At 38.3% G+C, this 8555-nt stretch overlaps 1 long non-coding RNA gene across 1 annotated transcript; it reads right to left on the bottom strand.

The window, feature by feature from the left end:
• Window positions 1–1495: 1495 nt before the first annotated feature.
• LOC139128912 (uncharacterized) lies at window positions 1496–3018 on the bottom strand. The gene is made up of 3 exons (XR_011551447.1): window positions 2967–3018; window positions 2160–2233; window positions 1496–1787 (listed from the first exon to the last, which is right to left on the bottom strand). It is a non-coding gene; the product is annotated as an uncharacterized lncRNA (long non-coding RNA).
• Window positions 3019–8555: the final 5537 nt, after the last annotated feature.

Below are 8555 nucleotides of genomic sequence, written 5' to 3'. Positions count from 1 at the left end.
TTAATTTGTTCTTTACATGTTTATTTTATCATGATTTATCTTTACTTTTATCACTATGGCCATCATTATTTCACGTTGCTTATTTGGTTCTGTATGAACCCTTTGTGTTTTTGGCACTTTCACATGACTTGAATTGGTCATCACATGCTGCCCTTACCATAAGTTCTAATTTCTTTAAACCATTATGGACAGGTACTGTACTATACCGGTCCATTCCCTTCCTAATCTCATGATGGATACTCTCTACACCGTTCTGTGAGGAAACCAAAGCCAAACCCTGTGTTTTCAATCTGAGGGATGACATGATCTTCTAACATATGCATTTTGGGGGGTACACTTTCATTAGGAAAGTGTTCTCTGTAATATGCCATTAAATGTGATATGTTTGAACTGAGAATGCTAATATATTCATCTGACATTCTATTGCTTGTACTCTAAGATTATGGCAGGCTGCAAATTTTGAAAATATTGGCTTATACAGACCACAAATGTGTGCAGCCTGTTCATTCAGCTATGGGCATATCTTGCCGTGGTCCTGATGACGCTCTTGCACAACGTTTGAATGTTTTCTTCCTGAAACACAAAAAATAAAAAAAGGATATGATAACTTTCTTTCAAAGAAGCAAACAGAGTTGTTTCACTGAAAGTAGGTCAAAATAATGTAGACGAAATACATCTTCTGTAGTATATATATAACACACAATAAATCTGACACTGAAAGCTTGATGACAAGCAGAATACTGAACCTTTTAATGACTTTAGCAACAAAACAGTGTACAGTTGTAAAACACATACTTTACAGCACTTGTTTCATATGATTTCCGATGAATGCCTGCCTGTGGTAAGAATGACGTCCAACACCAAATGACTGCAGAGCTTGGTCAATACCGCAGACTACAAAACCACATTGTTTTGGCAGTTTTGCTTTTACGTCTGTAGCTTCAGATATCTAAGAAAACAAAGATAAACACTGTGTTGTCTGGAAATGACTGCACTACAAATGTGCACAAGCCAAAATTCTGAAAATGCAGCATAGACATGACTGTGCACTTGAGATTGACAATGTTATTGCTTATCATCACAAAAATGATCTTACTTCTGGTATCAATATACCATTTTCAAAGATGAAGGAGACCCTCTGAGATCTCAGGTTGCTAGACAGGTTATCTGTGGGTGTTCTCACATGATACAGGAAATTTAACACCATGCTAAACAAACATTACATGTTTATTTAACATGGCAACTATTCCAGTTTGATAAAAAGTTTGACTTGGCTAGCAACTCACTGCCACTGAAATTAATTGCGTCTCACAAGATTTCAATATTATCACAAAATCATGTATTTTTATTTTGTTAATGTAGTATGGTCTTCTATTCATAAATACTAACATTCCTGTCAGCTTCTTCACTGAGTTCCTGCACTTTCTCCTGGGCTTTTTTAACTTTGCCAAAGGTCATAGTGGCGGTCTGCCATCATCTTCACTGTTGCCGTCATCATCATCATCATTGTCACAGTCATCATCAGCAAGGAGAGCCTTTTCAACACTATCAGCCAAGGTCTTAGCTTCTTCTTGGAGTTCTTTCGCTTCACACTGTAATGTCTCGACTTGTTTCAACATGGCTACATATGTGTCAAATCCAGCAGGCTTCAGCACGGGTTCATCAATGTCATCATCTCTCTCAAGAGTCGTGATGATCTTGATATCCAGTACTGCACAGCTAGCTTCCATCATGGTGAAAAACTTTTAAAACAAGCCAGGACTGATGTGCAACCCTGGGACTGCAACCTGTGATAAAATATAAGGGTTAGCACATGTATCTTTTACTTTTAATGTATGACAATATCTTGTAACTTTCATACCTACCTATTTATGAAGAAAACACAACATACAAATATACAACAACTAGATTGATCACAAATGCTGACATATGTGCTGCTTCATTGTCAACTTGTTTTCGCATATAGCTTCACTAATAAACTTCTATTTGTGCACACCATTATGGACATAGTGGCATGCATATATGTAGATAGGTCACAGTGTGGTCTGTTGAACTGTTCAGAGAAAGGTAAAGTGAACTGATTGAAACAGAACAGAGCTATATGTTTAGTTGTCCAATGGAAACAAACAACATAGTGGATTGAATTGATTAGTACATACTCTGTGCAGTGGTACATTGAAAAGTGGCTTTCTGACACTATTGTAGTGCTGCATGGCATGCCTTAGGTTTCCACCTGTTGAAAGAAATTCACTGTGACATTTTCTGATATCATCACGGGTTCTCTTCTTCATTGATGACAATGGTTGTTCCTCCTTCAGCAACTGTGCTTGTTCCTTGCTAATCACACAGCATACGCAAAAATATTTCCCTAAAATATTTCAATTTGAGGAAAAAGGAACAAAAACTGACATAAATACTTAAAACCTTAGTAGGTATAGACATGACAAGTGTTCATGAAGTCAATTTGATGTGCATGTGTGAACTCTTGGAGAGGATGTACCTGTAATATGCAAACTTATCAATTTAAATATTTATTTCAAGAAATTCATGGTTACTACATTTTGCATTGCCAGTATACATATTAATACTATGTGTAAGAATTAAATTGAGAAATAAACACAAGAATTTCTACAGAGGAAAACAATCATTTGTCATAGCTTGCAAATATTTATCAAGATCTGACCCACTGTGTACCCCTTCCTTTAAATTTATCTGACTAATCAATGTTAGCTGTGAATGTCTTAAGTCATGAAAAACTACAACAATATCATAATTGTGTTCTACAGCATATCATACACAATGCATGCTGATTATTAACAGTACGCACATATTGCAAACTGATAGGTCAAGGATGTACACATGTAAATCATAGGTAAAACTGAAGTGTACACAATAAACTGCCTGTCCTGTCAGTGCCTCAACTTTTCTTACGTATAAATCATAGCATGCAAGTATACATTTCATACCATTTGGTCCAGACAATCCATAACTCTTGGCCAGATACTCATAATCTCCCATCATCCGCGCTAATAGTGTCTTGTCCCTGAAATAAATCAAAGTGGAATGTAAGACAATTGTCCACACCATTCTAAATTAATGCCCATGTTTCTACACATCAATGCATTTTGTACATGCAAGAAAACAACTTTGCCTTTTGTACTATTTAATGTAGGTATCATATTTATGCTGCGTAAGTTTGGACAGATTTGCACATTGTTTTTCAGATTTTTGATCAGCAGTATAATGCATGTATTAAACTTGGATAACCAATATGTATGTATCTTAAGTTCCAAATATTGTACCAAAATAGATATATGATACAATCTGTTCATTGTTTAATAAACACAGTATGCATGTTTAGACTTACTTCCACTTTGTGCCATCCAGTTTGTCTACCTGACCTCTGTTAACAGCTAAAGCTATTTCTAAATTTTAATAGGAATCAGGTGCTGCAAATGTACTCCACATCACTGTATTATCTGCTACATTTGGATTACTGATGTTAGCAACTTGGTAAACCGTTCTCAGGGTTCCCTCACCCTTGTCCCCACCTAACTTTATCCAAATTTCACTGGTAGGTATTGTACCATGCCGGGTAAGTTTGCTAGACCTGAAGACAAATATGAACAAGATGCAAAAACAACAGTAACACATATATTCAGTAATATGTGATAACAAGATTACTTATCCACAGTCTTTCTCTACATGATCATAATAGAGTTTGCACACAATCCCAAAAGTCTGACTGCAAGCCTGCTGTCCCAATATTAATACTCATGTGCTTATATAAGAACAAACTAGAACTTTTATTGACATGCTAATTACTGTTCTAAAATTCTCTCTCTTACACAACTAATTAAATTTCTAGAAAATCCAAACATGACTTATTAAATTCATGGTTGTGAGGTCAAGAAGGACAGTGACCTTGATGAGTGTGGGGGAAAATGACCTGCATAACATACCTCACTTCCAATATTCACATGCCATGCCTTGAAGTAACGCCGTAATTTCCTCTTGGCAGCCCATGTTGTTCCCATAGCAACTTCCAAATGAAGGCCAGCACCTGGAGGTATGTCAGGAGTGAGTCCCAAGATCTGGAGGATTTTCCTTCTTGTCCTTTTGTTGGTGTCTCACCTCCTCTCACTCAGCTGCAGCATCGCATCACCACCACTGACAATGTCTCTCCTCTGACTTAACTGCAACACCCTCTGACGTCTTGTCCTAGTGCTAGCTTCTGAGGTTGTTTTTCATGGCTTGGTGTATATGTTAAACACAATGGCTGAAAAAAATCACACCAAAAAATTGAAAAACCAAATTTATCTTTCAAAAGTATATGTGGGTGATAAATTAATGAAATTGGACTAGCTCATTACTTGATTCAATTAATTTGTTGAACAACTACCAGGTCACATATGTACTACAAACCAAATAAATTTTATTACAAATACAAATTTACAAATTATCATATTCCATGATAGCTTTATCAGAAGAATTTACTCCAAAATCTAACTGCATATTGATATGTGGGTATAGATCAGCAAGAGTAATGCTGGTAAAAAAACTCACCTGGCCCTTGGTTTTAACCTTTATCAAACTATCATCACTTCTGTTTGCTTCTATTTTTTCTTGACAAGTGTTGTTGCCATTTCTTCATACTGTAGCAGCATATGCACCGCTGATACATTCTGCAACACAATTTCTGCGGCCTTCACTGCACATATATTGTTCTGACTATCCCTTGATGTTTCATCATTTGATGTCTCGGTATTGATTGTGTCAGGAATGGGGACTGGAGTATGGTGGCTTCTGATGGGAAATGGGCTCACTGACGAGAAGCAGTGGTCTCCAGCAATGGACTGGTAAACACACCGTTCCGTGTTGTGTTGCAGATCTTGCAGTGGCACAACTGACTTACAACCGACATTCCCATAATCACATGTGACTGTGGCATTTGATAGCATGTTTGCAAAGGCAATGGGGGACTTACAATAGATTCACACATAATAGAGAGACGGCACACAGGACAGGATGAAGAAACTTGCAACCACTGACACAAACATTCAGCACAAAACACATGTGGTCCATCACACAAAATTTGTATTGGTCCATCTATTATGTCTTTGCAAATGGGACACTCCATTTCGTCAATGAGATCATTGAACCTCTCTCTCTGCAAGGGAATGAATCTTCTCATCTTTTTTCCCGCCCTCTGTTTTACAGCTGCTGTTAGATTTGTACTGCCATGAGTTTCACTCTGTAGTTTCCCCGTCTTTCCTGTCTCCTTGCCAGTGATACCAGAAATGTCACTGCCTTGGTATTGACTTGGTCTGCCCCTGTTTTTACTGTCTTTTTTTTTCTTTCCTGCCTTACACAATGCATCACACACCGCACATCTCAGTACTCTACAGTGTCTGGACCATTTCACTACGTGTGTCCCTGGCCGATAGGTTTTGTTATTGCTTGCTGCTTGCTGCCATGAAGCAATGACTCTCTTACAGAGACAACAAAATTGGACGTGTGAACATCAGAATGTCTTCACTAAAACTGTACTCTGAAACAATTCTTTAACTCCACGATAAAATTGGAGCATGGATAGCTTGTGCCATTTATTTTCCGTGCACAAATACGACACCGGTTTTTTTAGCACACGAGCATGAAATTCGAATGACATTTTCACAGTCTAGGCCAACAGACGATTGAAAAAGGCGCCAGAAAATATGCAAGTGTGTAAACAAACCCGTTACCAGGGAGACATGCGTGATGGTCCGAAAAACTATGCTCAACTGCAACGCACATATGGACGTAAATAAAAAACCCACACGCATAAAAAATAACCCATGACAAATCACGCCATGAAATGTACAGATTAAATCACTGCGGACACGGTTAAATCGGTTTCAATCTTGTTAAAATTGATTTACTTAAAATCTGAACCTCGTTAATTACACAAACATTAATGAAAATACTTACAGACCGCCATGCTTTATGTTATCAAGTTGTCCGTGCTAAGAAACTTCTCCTACAAATGTCGCGAGGTTAAAGGTAAACTAGCGATAAACATTTTGCTATGCTGAGTATGCCACCTTATTAATTGAGAACAGCTTTCACTATCACATTTGAATGCATTTTTAAATGATTATGGGTCAGAATTCGAGGAACAACACGCGCACGGCGAGCGATCGTCTCGGTATGCACACAATACGATGGCCGCCATCACTGAGAGTGCGTTCGGCTGTCGTTATTTGTTTGCTCAACCTACGTTGCCAAGTCGGCCGCGCCGGAAGCAAAACACAGGTGACGTAGTCTGCAGTATGAGCATGCGCAATTGTGCCTGGGTGTGCGAGAATGTGTATAGTACCGTAGAACTGTCTCGCGGTATCATGTCGGTGAGCTATAAAATGTGTGCATGTTAACAGAAACTGGAATTACTGCAGAGAATACTTTCCAGGACATCATATGTACCCTTACCGAAAATTATTTCTACTGCAAATTTGCCGTAAGTTTGCTGCAAATATGCAGCAAGCATATAGCTTGCAGGAAGGAGTTGCAGAAGTTTGCAGGTAGATGTGACCCTCCTGCAAACCCTTAAGTCAGTTTGCAGCAAATTTGCGGCAAACCAGATTATTGCTGCAAATATGCAGCAACACATGATTGACATATTTCCCACTATTTCATTACCAGGGAGTACACACTACACACTGAGTACTGTGGGAGTGTTGCACTTCGTGACCAGTCATGTGTAAGCAACATAAAATTGATCTTTCATTTATATTTTATGTTCCTTTGTTTCATAACAGACAATCCACTTTTTAAATTATAGTAATTGGTAATGCTAGATAATGAACAGCTTCAGTTATGCTGGTGAAAGCATTGCATGGATATAGAGTGCATCTATAGTATATACTGTAGTGATATGATGTAATAAAAGTGCCCTTTGACAATCTGGTTGGGTAAATATGGTTGGATCGAAAACTGAATTTTTAGGGAAACAAATTTTTGAAACAGGGACTTGTCTGTCTTGCAAGTTACACCCTGTATTTTCTGCGAATGATACCAAAATGCAAACAGTTTCGAATGAAATGTGCGTTTTATGATGGTCTGTAAGGACACGTCGTAGACTTTTGTTACTGCCAATCTGTACAGTAATGTTTCCGCTGCTACCTCCAAGCAGAGTAGTGGCTGTGCTCCAAGCTATTCATCCCATCAATATAGAACATGTATACGGTACGTACAATGCACTGCAGCTTACAGTCTGTCCCATCGATGCCGCTGACAAAATCTCGCCTTCTGATAACATGGGTCGAGGTAAAAGGCTTTTGTCCATGTTTTCAGCGTTAGAGTTGTATTGCCGAGCACAAATTTGAGATTTAGGATTACACTCCATCCCGAGTCGCTGTACGAAAATTCAAAGCGCCGCTTCACCAACGTCCAACACGTCCTGGTATCAGCTGCTAGCTGCGAGCAGCCGACATGTTTACACTCTCCGGTCACGGTTCATCAAGGTCAGTTCGCGCATTGATATTGATTCTTCGTGCTGAAAGAATTTTTACTCTCTTTTAGTCTTTCTATGATAAAAATAACCATTTTCATTAAACTAATAAATTAAATGCTACATTAAGTATGAAATATAACGGATTGGTGCAGATGTAGAGTCAATGCCAGCATTTAAAAACGAGACTACATTATCAATCGCGTAATGATTTATAGATCGCACTTCCGTTATCGTCATGAGGCTTGATCGGCGCGAAGTTAGATTTTAGTACCATCGGCCAGTGCCGCTGCGTACTTGTGAGCAGGGAGTTTTCTAGTGGACAATTTCGTGATCTTTCTATGGAATCGCCAGCCAAATGATATCACATAGTTGCAAAAACGTGTATACAGTACCAGGGACAGGCGGAGTTCTAAATTTGTGAACGCGAGCGGCAGTAAAGATGCCGACTATATTTTCTCAGTACCGTATTTACACACAGCACGGTGAGACCTGCAACCGGACCGGGAATCGTCCAGCGTCTGCGAGCCGTTCAGAAATGTAAGTCAATGTACCGTTCGTCTGTACATCAATCGCTATAATTATGTTCTGTAATCGTTGTATTGCAATCTTTACTAAAGATAAATTTTCGTTGAGTACTGATTCATACTGAATTCACTTTCGTTTCACAACAGTTACTTACAGTAAGTGCTTAGATTTTTGCAGATTGTCGCCGTCGTGTATGTAAACAACATACGGCGAGTTGTCCGCTGTCGGACATTTTAATCATTATCAATTTAATTTCGATCATGAATATTTATGCATTTTCTGCTTCAATTTTTCAACTTGATTTTGTCTCATTTTCAAATAATTATCGATTTCTTTCATGAAATTTACAATGTTTGGTCAAACGGTAAAGACTTACACTCTTCCCTGAACGATTTATATTTTTCAGAATCCATTGCTGGTACACTTAGTAAAGGGACAAGAAATTCAGAGAACAGAAAGCCAAATCGCAGCCTTTGACAGTAATGTAAATGTTACATGAAACTTCTCAAGTCAAAAGAAAATCTTGACATGATCATGA

This window comes from Ptychodera flava, unplaced genomic scaffold (genome assembly GCF_041260155.1).
Source record: "Ptychodera flava strain L36383 unplaced genomic scaffold, AS_Pfla_20210202 Scaffold_77__1_contigs__length_564769_pilon, whole genome shotgun sequence".
NCBI classification, from domain to species: Eukaryota; Metazoa; Hemichordata; class Enteropneusta; family Ptychoderidae; genus Ptychodera; species Ptychodera flava.
This window is presented reverse-complemented; position numbering and strand designations above follow the sequence as displayed.